The sequence below is a fragment of the Brienomyrus brachyistius genome, chromosome 13, assembly GCF_023856365.1.
Source record: "Brienomyrus brachyistius isolate T26 chromosome 13, BBRACH_0.4, whole genome shotgun sequence".
NCBI classification, from domain to species: domain Eukaryota; kingdom Metazoa; phylum Chordata; class Actinopteri; order Osteoglossiformes; family Mormyridae; genus Brienomyrus; species Brienomyrus brachyistius.
This window is the reverse complement of record NC_064545.1, coordinates 11,082,359-11,098,134: the sequence shown is the minus strand read 5'-3', so window position 1 is coordinate 11,098,134 and position 15,776 is coordinate 11,082,359. Positions and strand designations below refer to the sequence as shown.

The 15,776-nt window shown below is 42.4% G+C and overlaps 1 long non-coding RNA gene across 3 annotated transcripts; it reads right to left on the bottom strand.

The window, feature by feature from the left end:
• Window positions 1-159: 159 nt before the first annotated feature.
• On the bottom strand, window positions 160-14,966 carry LOC125706816 (uncharacterized). Of its 3 annotated transcripts, XR_007382078.1 has the most exons (5): window positions 14,735-14,966; window positions 14,579-14,663; window positions 12,828-13,207; window positions 12,423-12,586; window positions 160-5,316 (listed from the first exon to the last, which is right to left on the bottom strand). It is a non-coding gene; the product is annotated as an uncharacterized LOC125706816 (long non-coding RNA). The 3 variants fall into 3 exon arrangements; XR_007382076.1 differs by having other exon boundaries at window positions 14,579-14,966; XR_007382077.1 differs by lacking the exon at window positions 12,423-12,586 and having other exon boundaries at window positions 14,579-14,966.
• Between the last annotated feature and the right edge of the window lie 810 nt (window positions 14,967-15,776).

The following is a 15,776-nucleotide window of genomic DNA, read 5'->3' as shown; positions in this document are numbered from 1 at the left end:
ATTACTACTAATATGTACAATAACAGTAATAATATGGTCATAATATTAAGTCAAAATAATATTATATACGTAACTTTATGTCAGTTTTGCACAGGGGTAAAGTTAGTTTAATATTCAACACTCATTTGACATTCAAAATATAAACCTATTACGCACTTCAACCATTTTAGTGGATGATGTCAAATCAACTGTGCAGTATACAAATGTCCTTCATGTAGCCTACCGCAAGGCTTCGTTTTGAAATATGTTAAAGAATTTTTTAGAATTAAAAATGACACGTACTGTACCTATATATGAAGCTATTATGCTCCCTAACCATGTGACCTCATGATGTCTAACCAGCTGTGCAACATAGAGACTACTCTGCTTCATGTGCCATAAAGCTAGTTCCATTATTAATGGTCATTGTTTTTAGGGTTAAAAATTACATATAGATGAATAGTGAATATTAAACTAACTTTATCCCGGTCAGTTACGCACGCATATTATGCATTATGATAATGTAAAACAAAAATACTGACTAATGATTGACACTCATAAACTACTGCAGATCAATTCAAACCATATCCCGTACCTAAACATAGAGTACACCTGACTAGAAATAAATGTTTATGCCTTTAAGCAAAGGGCAAAGAAATGCTTATTTCTGATGACAGGACATGTCACATGACCCGAAGCTGAAAACCGAGGAAGCCTTTGGCCGCTGTCAGACTGAGAAAAACTTATTTAGCCGGCATTTTGTGGGTCAGCGTGGCAGGTGGAATAAATAAAAAGACAACTCGGATTATAATGACTACAAAGCAGGCCACAGTCAAAGACGGTGATGTCCAAAAATGACAAAAGGCTGCCCGTGAAAACAACTGCTTTCCTGACATTCCCAGGGATAAACAGTCACACGCAGATGGTGGTCTAACAGCAAATGGTTCTGGATATACAGAATAAACATAAACATCGGGGAAATATTGCTTAATAACGTCCCTATTTTCATGTGATGGAATGGACAACGTACATATTTTCACTTGTATCTTAAAACAAGGCTCAATACGTTTATATGTCACGCGAAGTAACGTAATAATCACCTTGCTAAATACGGTCTAGGGTAATAGCGGTATACTTTCACTGCGCATTAATTGTACTTGTACCAATTAATATTTGTACATAACATAAATGGGATATGTTCCGGACCCCCCGCGACCCAGTAGAATAAGCGGTTTGGAAAATGGATGGATGGATGCATGGGACATTACATAAATGCAGAGAAGTAAATAATCAGTAATGGTAAGAAAATATTTGTCATAAAAGTTATATAAAAGCAACTTCATTAATGATTTCCTTCAGTATGTATGAAAATATAACGTGTTTTTAATTTACTTGAAAATAAACCCTGCACAGCACTCTTAATAAAGGATCTTATACTAATGTTAAGTTTGATCTGTGTGTCTTGGCATTAAATCAACCTAATGAACACTGTGCAATTTAATTGCTGAAAGGTTGGAAGAGAGGAGCTTCTTTGTCACAATTATCATACATAGAGAAACACAGAAACATATTACAAGCACAGCACTCATTTACACATGCAGTCCAGTTTTGTTCTGAATATTTTCATCTCCATAGGAATGGATCTGCCTCAGCTGCAGTCACGCCCGATCCACATGGGTGCATACAGAGTTTTCATAGGTCCCAGATATAAAACAGTAATGAGGAGAGATGCCTCTATGCTATGCTAATGGCATCACGCTCACAGCAGTCCATGAGGGGCTCTCAGCGATGACAACAGCAATGAAGACAGCAGAAAAAAGCCTGGGGAGATATTTCCACACCTGTGGTTCGGTGTCAGACTCCATTTCAGACCAATCCATCCCCACAATCCCCCACTGCTCAGACCCCGTTGGGGTCTGTGTTCATGTTCCGGAGGCCTAGGACTCTGTGTTTACTTGGAGCCCATCCCAATGTGCCCTGTGTCACCTGAACGGGGCTTTTTCACTGGGGATGTTGGTGCTGAGAAACTGAGAAGCTGTTTCCTTCACACACTCCGGTAAGCTCCGTCAGGAGAAGCACGCCCCGTGTCCCACTGAGACGCAAGATTTTCGGAAACAAACACAGCTGGATGAGGGAGTGGGGGGCGGGTGCTGGAGTTCAGAGGTCAAGGGACGGAGGGGGGAGGGGGGTCACTGGCAGGTCCTCCAGTAGTGTCAGTTGACATAGCAGATGCAGAAGGTAAGACTGTGTTGTGCTGGGCCCACAGAATATAGACCACAGGTGGATAGTTCAGGTCCAGAATGCAGAAATCCAGACCAAGATTTTGTTTCAACCAACCAGTTAGGTACTATGTGACTGAACTACCCACCTCTGATATAGATACATGAGAGGACCAGGAGTTTGGGAGCAGAAAGGTCATTAAAGAGTCACATAATGGCTGGCTAATGCGCTGATCCGCGCTGTAGATTGTATACAGAGGTCTCTGCTTGGGAAACAATGTGCTCGGCTAAACAATGGTCATTACTCAGGGTCTGAGTGCTAAGCACACGTTTAGCATGCATGATAAGACAAGTCTCTTTGATTACCTGTTATTTCAGAAGAGATAAAGTGCAGGCCTTCATCATTCTGTTGTGGATCTTCAGATATGTTACCTTAACCCTGAACTGTGATTGGGGCAGGCAGATAAGACTCATGGATCAGCTAAGTGGAGAGATGATTGTCCTGAGTTGGTACGGCCCTCTTTTACACAATGGCAATCAATATCACGTGGTCACTTTCTGGCAACATTTCACGATTAAATCATTTATATTTTTAAGTGAAAGGAAACTGTGATAACGTCTGAAGCAAACAGTGCGAGATGTGCGGCCTTGTGACAGAAATGAGCACGATTTGTCACGATCGACACGAGGGCAGCATCCGTGAGCTCTCATCAACATGGAAGCCTTGAATCACTCTGTGTCTAAACAGTTGAAAATGACCGCACACTAGGTGTTCTTCTGAGAGGGAACCGCGTGTTTACAAACCGTAACCAGCTCCCCATATACGAAGTCAGCCAAATTAATAGTTAAGACTATGCTGTAAATACAGATCTCTAAACATATTAAATAAATGGTCTTATTTACATTGACTGCTCCAGCTCGAAGGCTGAAACGGCACAATGCTCTGTTTGCTCAGTGGCAGAAGATAAAGGCTTGACGGAGGTGGCATTCATGCGATTATTGTTTCGGAAATCTACTAATCTGCTATGTAACAATCATCACCATCACCAGAGGAAATGAAATCAATGATGGTTTTTTGCATGCTATGCCATTTGCCCAGATCCCCTTTAATTTGCCTTTACTCATGAATACTGAGAAGAAGAATCTCATTACGCTCCAGTGAATCCATCTAGTCCTTGGGGTCCTGGGGCATTTTCAGCCCCAGCTGTTGCTGTGGACACAGGTGACAACCGTCTCCATCCAGGACACCGTTAATAGTGATGAGGAGGGTTGGACAGACCGTGAGTCCCTAGTCTTTGTAAACAATTAGTGGAGATCATAAGTTCCTCATCTCCACGGGTTGTTTATTTTTTGAACGTGTTCTGTAGAGGCTGTGGTTTGAAATACTCTGTTATGTCTGACTTCAGCTTCAGCCAATGTTTATTCCTTGAGTCCAAGAGAGCGGGAAACCTTAATAGCTGAAATATTAACTGTACGGCACGACTGTTTTTTCTCACGCTAACACCGGAAACTTACTGAGGGCCTCCAACACACCTCCGAGCTGCTGATGTAGATGCCTTTATCTAATTGTCCCTCCGTTCATGTAATTAGGCTGATAAGCCCCAACAATGGTCAATTCAGACTTTACTGTTCCAGGATTCTTGGGTATTATCAACACCTTAATCCAAATGTGAATTAATATTCAATAGGTCTTTTAAAAAGCTTGTCTCCCCGTTATCTTTGCTGTATTATGCAAGTTCATTACAGCTACATCAAACAGCATTCGGAGATAAAGGAAACCTATATTTACTCTTTGGTATCGCCCTGGCTACGGCTAAAAAGAAAAAAACTGCGACTCTGACAAACTTAATGGATTGGCAGCTTTTGGTGGATGGGGCAGAGAGTACAAGGCAGTCAAACCAGCATAGAAAGGCCAATTAATTCAATGTTTCTAACCTTAGTCTTCGGGGACCCCAAGGCAGTCCATGATTTTGCTTCCTCGCAGCAAAAATGTGGACTGTCTGGCAGGGAGCAAAAACATGGACTTTCTGGGGGTCCTCGGGGACTGAGTAGACAAAAACTAAAATAAGGCATAAAATCCAAAGCCATTACCAGCTAAACAGCTGCCCCCCTCCCAGAATGTTAAGTGTTTTAAACACTTTTAAAAGGTCAATGGAAATGGAATATTACTGGTGGCTACAGTGAATAAGGCCTGTCTATCAGAGAGAGTGATAGTGATAAGAGGAATGTGTTGCTTTAATGACAGAATTTCTCCTTAGCGTCATTTGATTCCCATTCCTCGTTCTCAGTAATGACTGTCTCCATCAACCTTAATTGGCCATGAATAACTGCTTTTGTGTAAAAATAAATTCTGTAAAAACAAATAAGGTCTGATATATGCACAGTACTGCTTTCATCTGGGGATCATTATTCCAGGATTAAGCCCAAATTCCCATAAACCCGGTCTTATGTTTACATTCATTGTCATGTTAGTTGTGGTCATATAAACTCCATTAGCCACAGTGTATGAATGCATATAATTTTAGAGGATTGCTTTTAAGGTATTACCACGGAGCACTGCTGCAGTGATTTCAGGGAATTACGCCTGTTTTTTTTGGGCAGTCATGTACCATCAAGCCTAAAAATTTTGCACCTAAGAGTTCCCTGCTGACAAGGTATGCCTGATCAGTGTGCTAGTCAAAGGTGAACGTGGAGTGACGATTCTTACCTCACAGCAGGAAGGAACCATGCTAGTGCCGAAACACAGCAGCACACCTACTCTGAGAGTCACCTTCTAATTTATCACCCGGAAAAGCTGTAGAGGTGACTTCTTATCCAAATAATGACTTTAAAACACACCGCTGACTGCAGAGATTAAATGTAATCTGGAGTACCATGTGATTCTCACCAGCCAATAGTGTGGGGGCAAATGAGACCATGTCATAAATGGATATGCTGGGGGGCATGTAGGGTGTGTAAGCAACAAGGACCAGAGCGGTAATACCTGCCATCTCATGCTGAGGACCGAGGCATGGGGACCCAAAGAGACTGCGATGTAATCCTTTGCCATACACAGCTTCAGTGGTAGCCAATGCGTCTTCAGTATGGTTCTCCACTATTCCACCCACTTAAAACACACCTAACAAGAAATGAATGGAAAGCAGAACACAAATAACAACTGAATATATAACAAATACATTTCACAAATTAATACAGAAAGTCGTTTTAACTGAGCGATATAGATTGTTTTTTCCTTTGGTCTCCTCTAGCAGTGTTGAGATCATTCCTGACCTCTAAACTACTTGCCATCCAAAGGTAATAAGAGTTAAATCTAAGGGACATTGCTGCTTTCAGGACAAGGTCTGTTATGGTGGCAGAGGACACCTGGTGAAGGGAAAAAGCTTTTTGTGAAGGTGCACGTTGCCTTGGATGCTCACCCATTTCGCTTAACCCCCCCCCCAGCCTGAGATGGGATCATCCCCTCCTGCAAATCCTATAAATAATACATAAGCCATTCCGACACAACAGTTGGTGCTGATTAAAATTACATCGATACATTTTGGGCCGTATTATTTGGGAAGTCTGGGTGTTACGATTGTATCAGAGCCAAACGTGGAATCAAATTCAGAATGACACTTGGGAATGTATTCACCTCCTTTGCAATCTTTCACGTGATCATGGAGCTGTGACATAAGGTGGGGCGGCTCTGCATTGGAGTCTCCAAACGTGGTTGCAGTTCAGGCGGAACAGCCCAGGCTCTGGGGTCGGACTAACCCAACCTGACATGGCTATGAGGTCCAGCAACTCCGGTACGGTGTTCCCCAGAGCAGCCCCAGACCCTCACACCCACCACCAGCTAAATCGATGCAGACCTTCTCAGTTTCACTCTGCACACTTTTCACACACTGGAGTCTGAAGAGAGTGGAATTCAAAGCTTACTGAACTTTAATGGGTAATGTGATTCGTTAGTGAACTGCCAGTAAAAAGTATATACACAGTGATCATAGTTTAACGCTGAATGGTACATTTACGCTAGAATTTAATATCGATGTATTCATGTATGCCAGTTGCCATTTTTAAGGATTTTAAGCAAAGGAAATAATAGAAAAAAAAAAGCAGATCAATGTTTACTTCAAATAAAAACCCTGTTTAAGTCATTTAATCCTTATAAAAACACTGCATTTGAGAAGGGATGCATGAGACTCATTTGAACAGAACTCTCCTGCAGCCGGTCAGCACTGCAAAAATGGACGCTTGATTAAAATGGCTTCCCTTAATGGATGACTGACATGAAGAAGAAAACGTCCCCGGGGAGTCATTTCACGGCGCGTTTGTTACCCGTTAGTCAGCGTGAAGAGCAGAAATCCCCTACCCAATTAAAAATCACATCACAAATCGAATTCAAATACCTAATGCAAATTGAAAGGAAGAGATATGGGCAGGACCTCCTCATTACCACTAGATAACCTGTAAAAAGACAACCTGAAAACAACCCTGATGTGACTACGGGAGCTTTAACAGTCAAGAGTCATTGGGAAACGTCAGACCTGAGGCTTTGGATAAGCCTTCAGCATATCTTCAAATGAACAAACTGCACTTTCAAGGTAATAGATAAGAACTTCAACCGACCCAGCTAATTAATTCAGATATAAAGGAGGTGTGAAATTGCTCAAACCTTAAAGACAACATTTCTTACAGCGGACTTCTGAACTTTTTTGATCTTTCTTGATAAAATTGTGCAAATTAGTACCATCGTGGATATATGATGGCATTTCAAGCGAGGGCAGGGCTAGGTGCCTAGGGGTCATACAGTGATCAAATGGGATAGGGTTGGGCTGGAATTAAGGTTTAGCCTTGATTTAGGATTGGGCTGGCATTAGGGTTAGGCCTAGCAATATGGCTGCCATTAAGATTTGGCCTGTGGTTAGTGTTGGCCTCAGAGTTAGTCCTAGGATTAATATTATGTTTATGGTTGGCATTAGCGTTAAGCTTAGGTTGAGGAATAGAGTTAGGGTTGATATTAAGGTTACACCTAGGATTGACATTAAGTTTAGCATTAGGGTTAGGCCTAGGCTGAGAGTCAGCATTATGGCTAGGTTTTAGGGTTAGGTTTAAAGTTGGAATTAAAGTTAGGCTTAGGTTGAGAATTAAGGATAGGCTTGATACTAAGGTTAGTCCTGGGATTAATATTAGGCTTAACATTTAGGGTTAGGCTTAGGCTCAGAGTCAGCATTAGGTTTACTCCTAAAATTAGCATTAGGTTTATGGTTGGCATTTGGGTTGTGCTTAGGGTTAAGGATACGGTTGATATTAAGGATTCACATTAGGTTTAGCATTAAGGTTAGGCCTAGGGTAAGAGTCAACATTCAGGCTATGCCTAGGATTAGGGTTACAATCTTAACTAGAATTTGGATTAGATTTTCCATTATAGCGTACAAGGGGTCCTGTGTATCACCAATACAAAAAAGGCTCATAGCCTAAATTGGAGCAGTAATATCGCATATCTGATAAAGTTTGATATTAGTATTTACTTCAAAACCAAGGTCATGGCTACAGCATAACTCGTAGAACCTTCTGCCCAACACCACTATAAAAAATAAAGACAAAACAGAAAATATAAAATGAAATCATACAGATTTCATAAAGATTAACCTGCCAGAGCCTATTAACAGTCTGTGGTAAAAGGACAATTTAATTTGAGGGGGACAGTTTAACGCCAAGTAATGGTATATTTATTGTCTAACTAAGAGTGGGTGACAGTCCGGCAAAGTGGGTTAATCTCCCGCACATCTCCTGAGTGATGAAATCGGGAAATGGAGCTAAAAGTAATGACCTGCCAAACTATCCCATTCCTGCTTATCTTGGTGACATGAACTGAGGGTAAGGAATGGTACCAAGGCATTAATAAACCCGACACACAGCATTTTAATTATGCTAGCAGCTGAGGCAAGTCTGCCTGCTTCATAAGATGTTCGCAGCAAAACAGGACATGCAAAGTCTCCGGTACTTCATGTGTTGGACCAACAGGCAGCCGTCATGACATCACGCACGTCGCCCTAAAGTTCAGGATGGGTTATATATTCAGGAATGGGAGCTTCTCAGACTCATCACATATTCATGCCGAGCATTCACAATATGATTAATACCATTAAAATATAACTTGCTGCCATGATATTCTGAATAAGAAAAATAGCAGAAGTGTCTGTTGTGACCTTCTGCCCACAAAATATGCTTCTGCACCAAACAATCACAATTTACACACTCCAAGAGCAATGTTCAGATTACTCTTTATTAGCCAGATATTACGACGGGTCTAAATGTTATTCGGCTTGAAGGGTGCATTAACGCTACTAAGCAAATAGCGCTCCTTTGCATCTTTAGTTAAATATTCAGCTGGAGAAATGTAAACGTGTTCACTTGCAAACTGAGTGTACCTGACATTGCGTTAAGGTCAGATAAATGCACGACGTTGATCTGTGGCACTGCACACTTGAACCAAAACTAAAGCAAGATGCCTGTCACAGCTTGAACTTAAGAAGGCTAAGAATACTGTACAGTGAATGCAGTTCACAGTAGCGCATTGTCACTAATAACAATGTATACGTTCAAAAAGGACCTGGGAGATGATGTCACAGGCTGTACTCGTTTGATATGTTTATAACCTTCCCTCTAGCAGACATACATCACAGGCTGACAGATCTTCACATACAGAGCTCTAAAAGATTAGCAGCCCTCTCCCAGTGCTTATGCTGTTCCAAGCCAGAAGCGCAGCCAAATGTCAAGCCCCCATATTTTTGGGTAATTTTTAAAAAGTCAGTTAGTATCTTAACAAGAGTGTGGCCCAGCCTGCTAGGTGGGGAAAGAAGGCCCTGTAGAGATCTTTAAAACTTGCCAATAAGTTACTGAACAATTATCTCTGTGAGAGAATACATATTAATGAGGCAACTTGACCTAGATAAACAAATAGAGAGGCTAAGTTAGACAGGAAGCCTAAATTCAGTTCTGTTGCCATAGTAACTGCCTGCCCCGCAAACAGCTGATTTTACATTAGGGTTTTCATTTCGGATCTTCGTATGGAAAACTTGCAGAGCTATAAAGAGTTAAAATATGTAACAATTCAAAATAGCTTTAGTTTCCTGCTTAGTAGTACATGCGGGGAAGCTGACGAGTGTCACGAGCATTAAATGCTTACGCTTTAAGGATGTTTATTTTACCTTACAACAGCCCGGTCACGGGGGTCGTGTTTGCATCGGTCTGGATTTACCACAGGATAGAGCCATTCCCATTTATCTCACCGCACTCACTGCTATGCACTCCTCACACTTCACAGGCAGTAAAAGCCGGACAGGGGACATCATGGCACACGACATATCTGCAATTAAGCGCTTGCATCATGTTGATCTCTTGGAAAGGCAACTGAAAATATGACATAATGTGAGGTGGAATTTCAGTGGGAATAGAGAAAACAGCAAGCCGTGAAATACAAATATTTACAGCACCAATTTTTAAATAATAATATATCATCTCAGAATAATATTTAAAAAGGTAATATCAATTAAATAAGCAATACCAAAGTAAATTTAAACAACTATACAAATAACTAGTGACTACATTGTGTTCAAACAGGCTATATTTATAACCTCGACAATAAAGAATGGCAGATGAAAAGCGTGCTATTAATAATTACGCTCCAGATGAGCCGGGTCTTGCCACCTGACTGATATGCCAGTTAGTTTAACCCAAATGACTCCACGTCCCTGTCATGTGTTGTGGCTGATACCTCCACCTGTAAGGGGCTCAGAATTCCATTAGTCAAATTGCAGCGTTAGCAATGCCACTAATCTCCAATGAATTACACTCTTTCCTTTACAACTGCCTAACATTTTAGTGTGTCAGAGGCAAAATTATCTGTAACGAATGAAACTCTTTATATGGAGAGATGTTTGGGCAAAAGCAGGTGTGTAGCAGCTCAGTGAGCTGTTTTTAAATGAATTCTCAAATGATGAGCATTTCATTTTGGACTGAGGACATGTTTTCTCACACATGTAAATGTGTTTTTTCACATAAAGAGGAGCAGGCCACAAAGCCTACTTTACCCTCCACATGAAACGCTAAACAAGCTGCTTTCAGGTGCATCATGGGAGCAGAGACAGACGGTAACCGTCACTTCAAAGCATCACAATAATCCATAACGCTGCTGTAATTAACATGACTCTATTCAGTAAAGAGAGAAAAATCTTTAAAGGATTATAAAAGCATTAAACTGCTTGGCAACAGTAGTGACTCTGCTGACAGAGTGAGTTCGCTTGACAAAATGTCCCACGCTACGTCAAGGGGCACCAACAAAGGGTACAAAACTGCCTGGTGCTTTGTGGTTTCCTCTCCAGACATGTTTCCATGCACCTCCAATCATCCGCAGCCTCCCGACTAACAGAACCGAGATAAAACATCAATTTGATCTGAGGAACGAATATGGAGCTGAATGGGATAGACTGTCATTTCAACTCCAGCCTGTTTAAGTTCAATGTCACCAGAAGAGACAGATATCAAATATTATACCGATATGGAGAAGGCAGCTTTATCTAGAATTGCTCCTGCTTACTCTCAGGGGCTACAATGATTCCTCATATCTTGCACAAGCTTCAGTAGTGAAACCTTCCCTTTGTCTTTCATGTTATCAAATGTTACATCAATCCATCCACAGAGGCGTATGCAGTGCAGGCTTGTGGTGAACTTGTGGGCCCCTCTCAGAAAGTACAGGACACACACTCACATGCGCAGTCACACAGTATGAATAGGCATTATAAATGGTGTCTGAGACCCCAAGTGGGTCAGGAACGAGATTTTAATAGATTACAGGCATTTCCCAGGTTACGGACGAGATCCGTTCTCTAACTGTGTCTGTCTGTTGAATTTGTGAGTAAGTCAGAATAATAATAATACAGGAAATATTACTACTACTACTAATAATAGAACCACATACGGTTTTGTACTGTACCACAAGCTGATAGAAACAGTGCACAGCTTCAGCAGTTTATCAGCTTCACAAAGTAGTGTGTACATTTCTTATTATGAACTGTAATAACTGTAATTTGTATTTAGCTGTAGTTTCTAATATAGTATAATATAGTTATACTATTTAATATAGTTATACTATCTAGTTTCTAATATAGTATAATATAGTTATACTATTTAATATAGTTATACTATCTAGTTTCTAATATAGTATGCTTAATGCTGAATGTAAGTACGGTCGTCCGTAAGCCAGATGATCTTAACCTGGGGACTGCCTGTATTAAATACAGTAGTGATGCTTTATTCATCCTTCTGGGGCATTTGGGCAGTTGTCACCTACCCTATCTTGCTCTCCATGAGACAAATAGATGCATATGCAGCTATGGGCAAGCATTGGGTCACTGCACTGGCTCACTGCAGCATGCAGCACCACTGGAGCAAACCACAACTCCAAAGTCAATATGTTAAAATATTTACTGGTTTAATTAAACCTTTCGTGGTTGGATTTTAAGCTCCCCCCCCTTCCAACAGCAGCACCCTATCAACATGCCAACCACAAGCCCGCTGCATAGTCGGCATGCCACGGCTTAGGTGGGGGGGGGGCTTTGCCGAAAGCTGAGGGCCTCCTGGCGTGGCGCCTGGCAGCCTCTGGCCTCTGTGGATCACCCACAGGCAGCTGCTCTGTAATCATGCAGGCTCCCTAAAATCCGCAGGGCCGAAAACGCAGCCAGCCTCCTAATGGCCCGTCAGGCACACGCTGCCACGCTCCTGTGCGCTTCCCCTCCGCTCTCGCGTCCCACCATGAATTTTCCCACCCTCAGCCCATTAATGATGATGGGCAGAAGTACCGATTTGCTGATCGAGACGTGCCTGACCCCTGTAAGTTCTCCAAACCTCAAAGCGGCCCATGTGGCTAGCCAGCGCTCCGTCCAGGGTGGGGGGGGGGGGGGGGGGGAGCTGCATTTGCATTCCTGCGTCTTCGTCGAATAAGTGCAAGCATTAGGGAAGCGGAGAGGCACTCAGCCCGCAAGCTGGTGGTGAGTCTGCCTGCCTCTCACATGCTCTGCTCACAGCTGACTCTGATTGGATAAACTCGAAGCAGATGAAAGATTGGTGTCTGGGTTTTCAGATGTTTTTTTCTGAGATGTTTTGGCCATTGCAGTAGGCAGCGTGCCCAGCAACAACAGCAAATACCACGGGCATGAGCTCAGAGTAACGGCAGGAATTCACCCTCCGTGCTGCACCGCTTCTGAAACGCTGAAATTCACCATCTTGGTGGGTGACATTTTCAAACCGACAGGTCGTCTTCTCTCAGATTTGGGAAGGTGACCACAGCAGGGTCCATCATATTTGTCACCAGCACCGTTCAAAGCTGGTGGAAATCATCACAATACCTGTGAATAAAGGAAATTCTAACCTCTAATTTCCACGAAAGTGGCCCCTAAAATCTCCAACCAGGATGAAGAAAATCTGTTACACATAACCTACTGTAAACTAACTTGCTAATGATATAAAGTAGCATATAGATATTGTGTGACAGCTCTTTTAAATCGACTTAGAACGTCTTAGTAGCTAGCTAGGTTTTTTTTTTTGTGCTTGCAACTTAAACCATCTGTCTTAGTGGATTCTACTTACCTGCTCAGTCGTTATTAGATTCGGTAGGATGCCAGCATTCGAAGAGCTATTATGAGGTAACAGGGAAGGCGGCCAACCATTCAGATATAACTTTCTGCAGCAGCTGGTTCGTTATAATCACACTGCATAAGTAGGAGGGGGGGAGGGGCTCTGTGCGCTGGGGAGTGCCACATCGGTCACATGCCTTCAAGCTTGCTGGTTTGATTCCGGCTCCACGTCTGTGGAGTGCGTATATTCACTCCCAGTCCATCAGCACTTGCTTTAGTTGAATCGCCGTCACTGACCTGCTGTTAGCATATGATTAGGGCTATAAGCGTGTGCCCTGTGATGGGTTGCGATCCCATCCGGCTAGTCATGCGCGCTCCACGCTCTCTGCCTCCCTGTAACAGAAAATGGATGGATGGAAAAAATGCTGCACATACCAACCACAGCGGCCGACAGAAAATTCACGTTTTTCATTCCAAAAAGTGTGTCGTGCCCTTGGAAAGGAGGCAAAAGTAGCTTAAGGAGATATGAGGTGTTTTAAAAATTTGAATTCCTTTTGGAATTGATTTTATAGCTCAGAGTTACGTCTAAATGCATATAACTGGAACCTAGAGTTTTATGCTACTTGTAATTCAAGACACTTAAGTCGGGTGGTTTTGTTTTCTAATTAGTCTCGTATGTAACTTTTCATCAGAGGAATGACTCTCTATTTTAAGTACACGTCCGTTCACACCTGAGTTATTTTGCACATTGTGAAACCATTTCTAACAAGCGCTTTTAACAAATGAATTAATGTCCCATTTATGTGCTAATTGCATGCTTAAGGTGGTGATGAATTTAATTACGGCGCTTTGCCGCTAATTATCTGACTGCAAACAGTGATGTCTAATCGTTTTAACACAAAATTTGTGAAAGTAAAACTGTTGAGCACAGGTGCCGAATGCTTACAGGTGTCTGTCAACCTTGGGTATTGGGAAATACTTTTTCATAAATGCGCGAATTCCTTGATGTAATATAACCCTGATCTCAAATACGGTAGAGCAACGAATTTTTTTTTTTTACCATGCAGCGCTTATATTAACTTGAAACTGATGAAGGTTTTTGGTAAAACACTTATGCAACTCTACACGGATAAGGACATTGCTCGTAGATCATTTCCAAACATTTGGAACATTTTTTGTTATTATGAAGGCAGGATCATTTAAAAATCCAAAGTATAATATGACCGTTTATAAGAAGAAGTGAAGCGTCGTCCTACCCGATTGCTATAAAACGAGTTGGCGCTTGTTAATGAACCGTGAAAATGTCAAGCACGAGCCGGGATTAATTAACGTGCCTCCAGACTGTTGATGATAAGAAAAGACCCGAGGACTAGGGGAGGCCTCGTATAGTCTCCTCTCGATTTGGCTCCGGGTCCGAGCGGACAGGCAGCCAGCGGGTTCAGGCGATACAGCAGCATGCAGCATTTTAGCTGCTCGAGCCTCAGGAATATTTTAGTGGTCGGGTTTTTCTTTTTTCTTGTAAGCAAACTTGGCTTTCCTTTGAAATTCAGTAAACTGCCTTTGTTTTTCGAATGATTCCTGCTAAAATCTACAGCTGGAGAAATACACGTTGTTTAAAAAAGAGGCTCAAACGAAAGATATCGGTAACAGAAGAAATATCAATCACATGAGAAGAATTAATGTTTTGGAATGACGCATTCAGTGAGTACAGGATAGGAAGTGGTTGTTATATGGCATGACTGATGTCAAGATCTGCTGAAGTACCTGGAGTGGAGAAGTCAGGCTTCCAGACCATGCGGCAATGAAGCATTTCTCCCCAGCTTCTGCACGGTTTTCACACAAACATTTCCTGCAGAAATGAGCCAGTAGTAAATTCAATGCAAACCTTCAGCAGGTAATGTTTAACATGATGTGTCTCACCGTTACACGGAGGTTGCATGTTCTTGTCCTTTATAAGCTCACAGCCACTGGTTATGACGCAGTAGGTCAGCAGATTACCCATCATTCCTTCATTCCATTTCTTCCTCAGGCTCACAGCATATTATGGAATACATTTCATCTTAAGATTTAATAAAGTAATTGAGCTAATAGGAGTACATGGATAAATGACATATTGAAATGGTTATTACATCTTACAGAGACAGGCAGTGGTCTCACATTCAGGGTTGTGGGTTTTATTCCTGCCCCCCAGTTCTGTGTAGGTTTAATTCCCGCTCCCCAGTTCCGTGTGAGTTTGATTCCTGCCCCCAGTTCTGTGGGGATTTGATTCCCGCCCCCCCCCCCCCAATTCTGTGTGGGTTTGATTCCCACCCGCCCCCCCCCAATTCTGTGTGGGTTTGATTCCCACCCGCCCCCCCCAATTCTGTGTGGGTTTGATTCTCGCCCCAGAGTTCTGTGTGGGTTTGATTCTGGCTTCCCAGTTCTGTGTGGGTTTGATTCCTGCCCCCCCCCCCAGTTCTGTGTGGGTTTGATTCCTGCCCCCCCAGTTCTGTGTGGGTTTATTCCCGCTGTGATTTGGCTGACCTGGTGTCTCTAAATTCCCCATTCTGAGAGTGTGTCTTATTCTTCCACTACAAAGCATATCTAACTCTAAATATGACTGATGATTGATTTGTGTCACGACCTTGTCTGCTCCTCCCTGTGTTTCGTGTTTTTCTTGCAGGCTGCAGATCTCCAGCAGGCGTTGGTGGTTACGCTTTATTGTCCAGGTGCCCCCCTAGGGGGCTATTAAGGGCCTCTGGCCTCACCTCATGGGGCTTCTCCCCTCCTGACCAGCACCTTTTGGATGCTTTACCACATACTGATTTTCCAACACTTTTCCTTTAACCTCCCAATGATGTCTTATGTTGAAATATACTTCATTTTCCTATAAATGTTATTAGTTGAGTCTAATCCACGTTAACTGCCTTTCATGTGCATCTGCCCTGAGCCTGACCTGTAGCATTAACCATCGCCTTGCTGA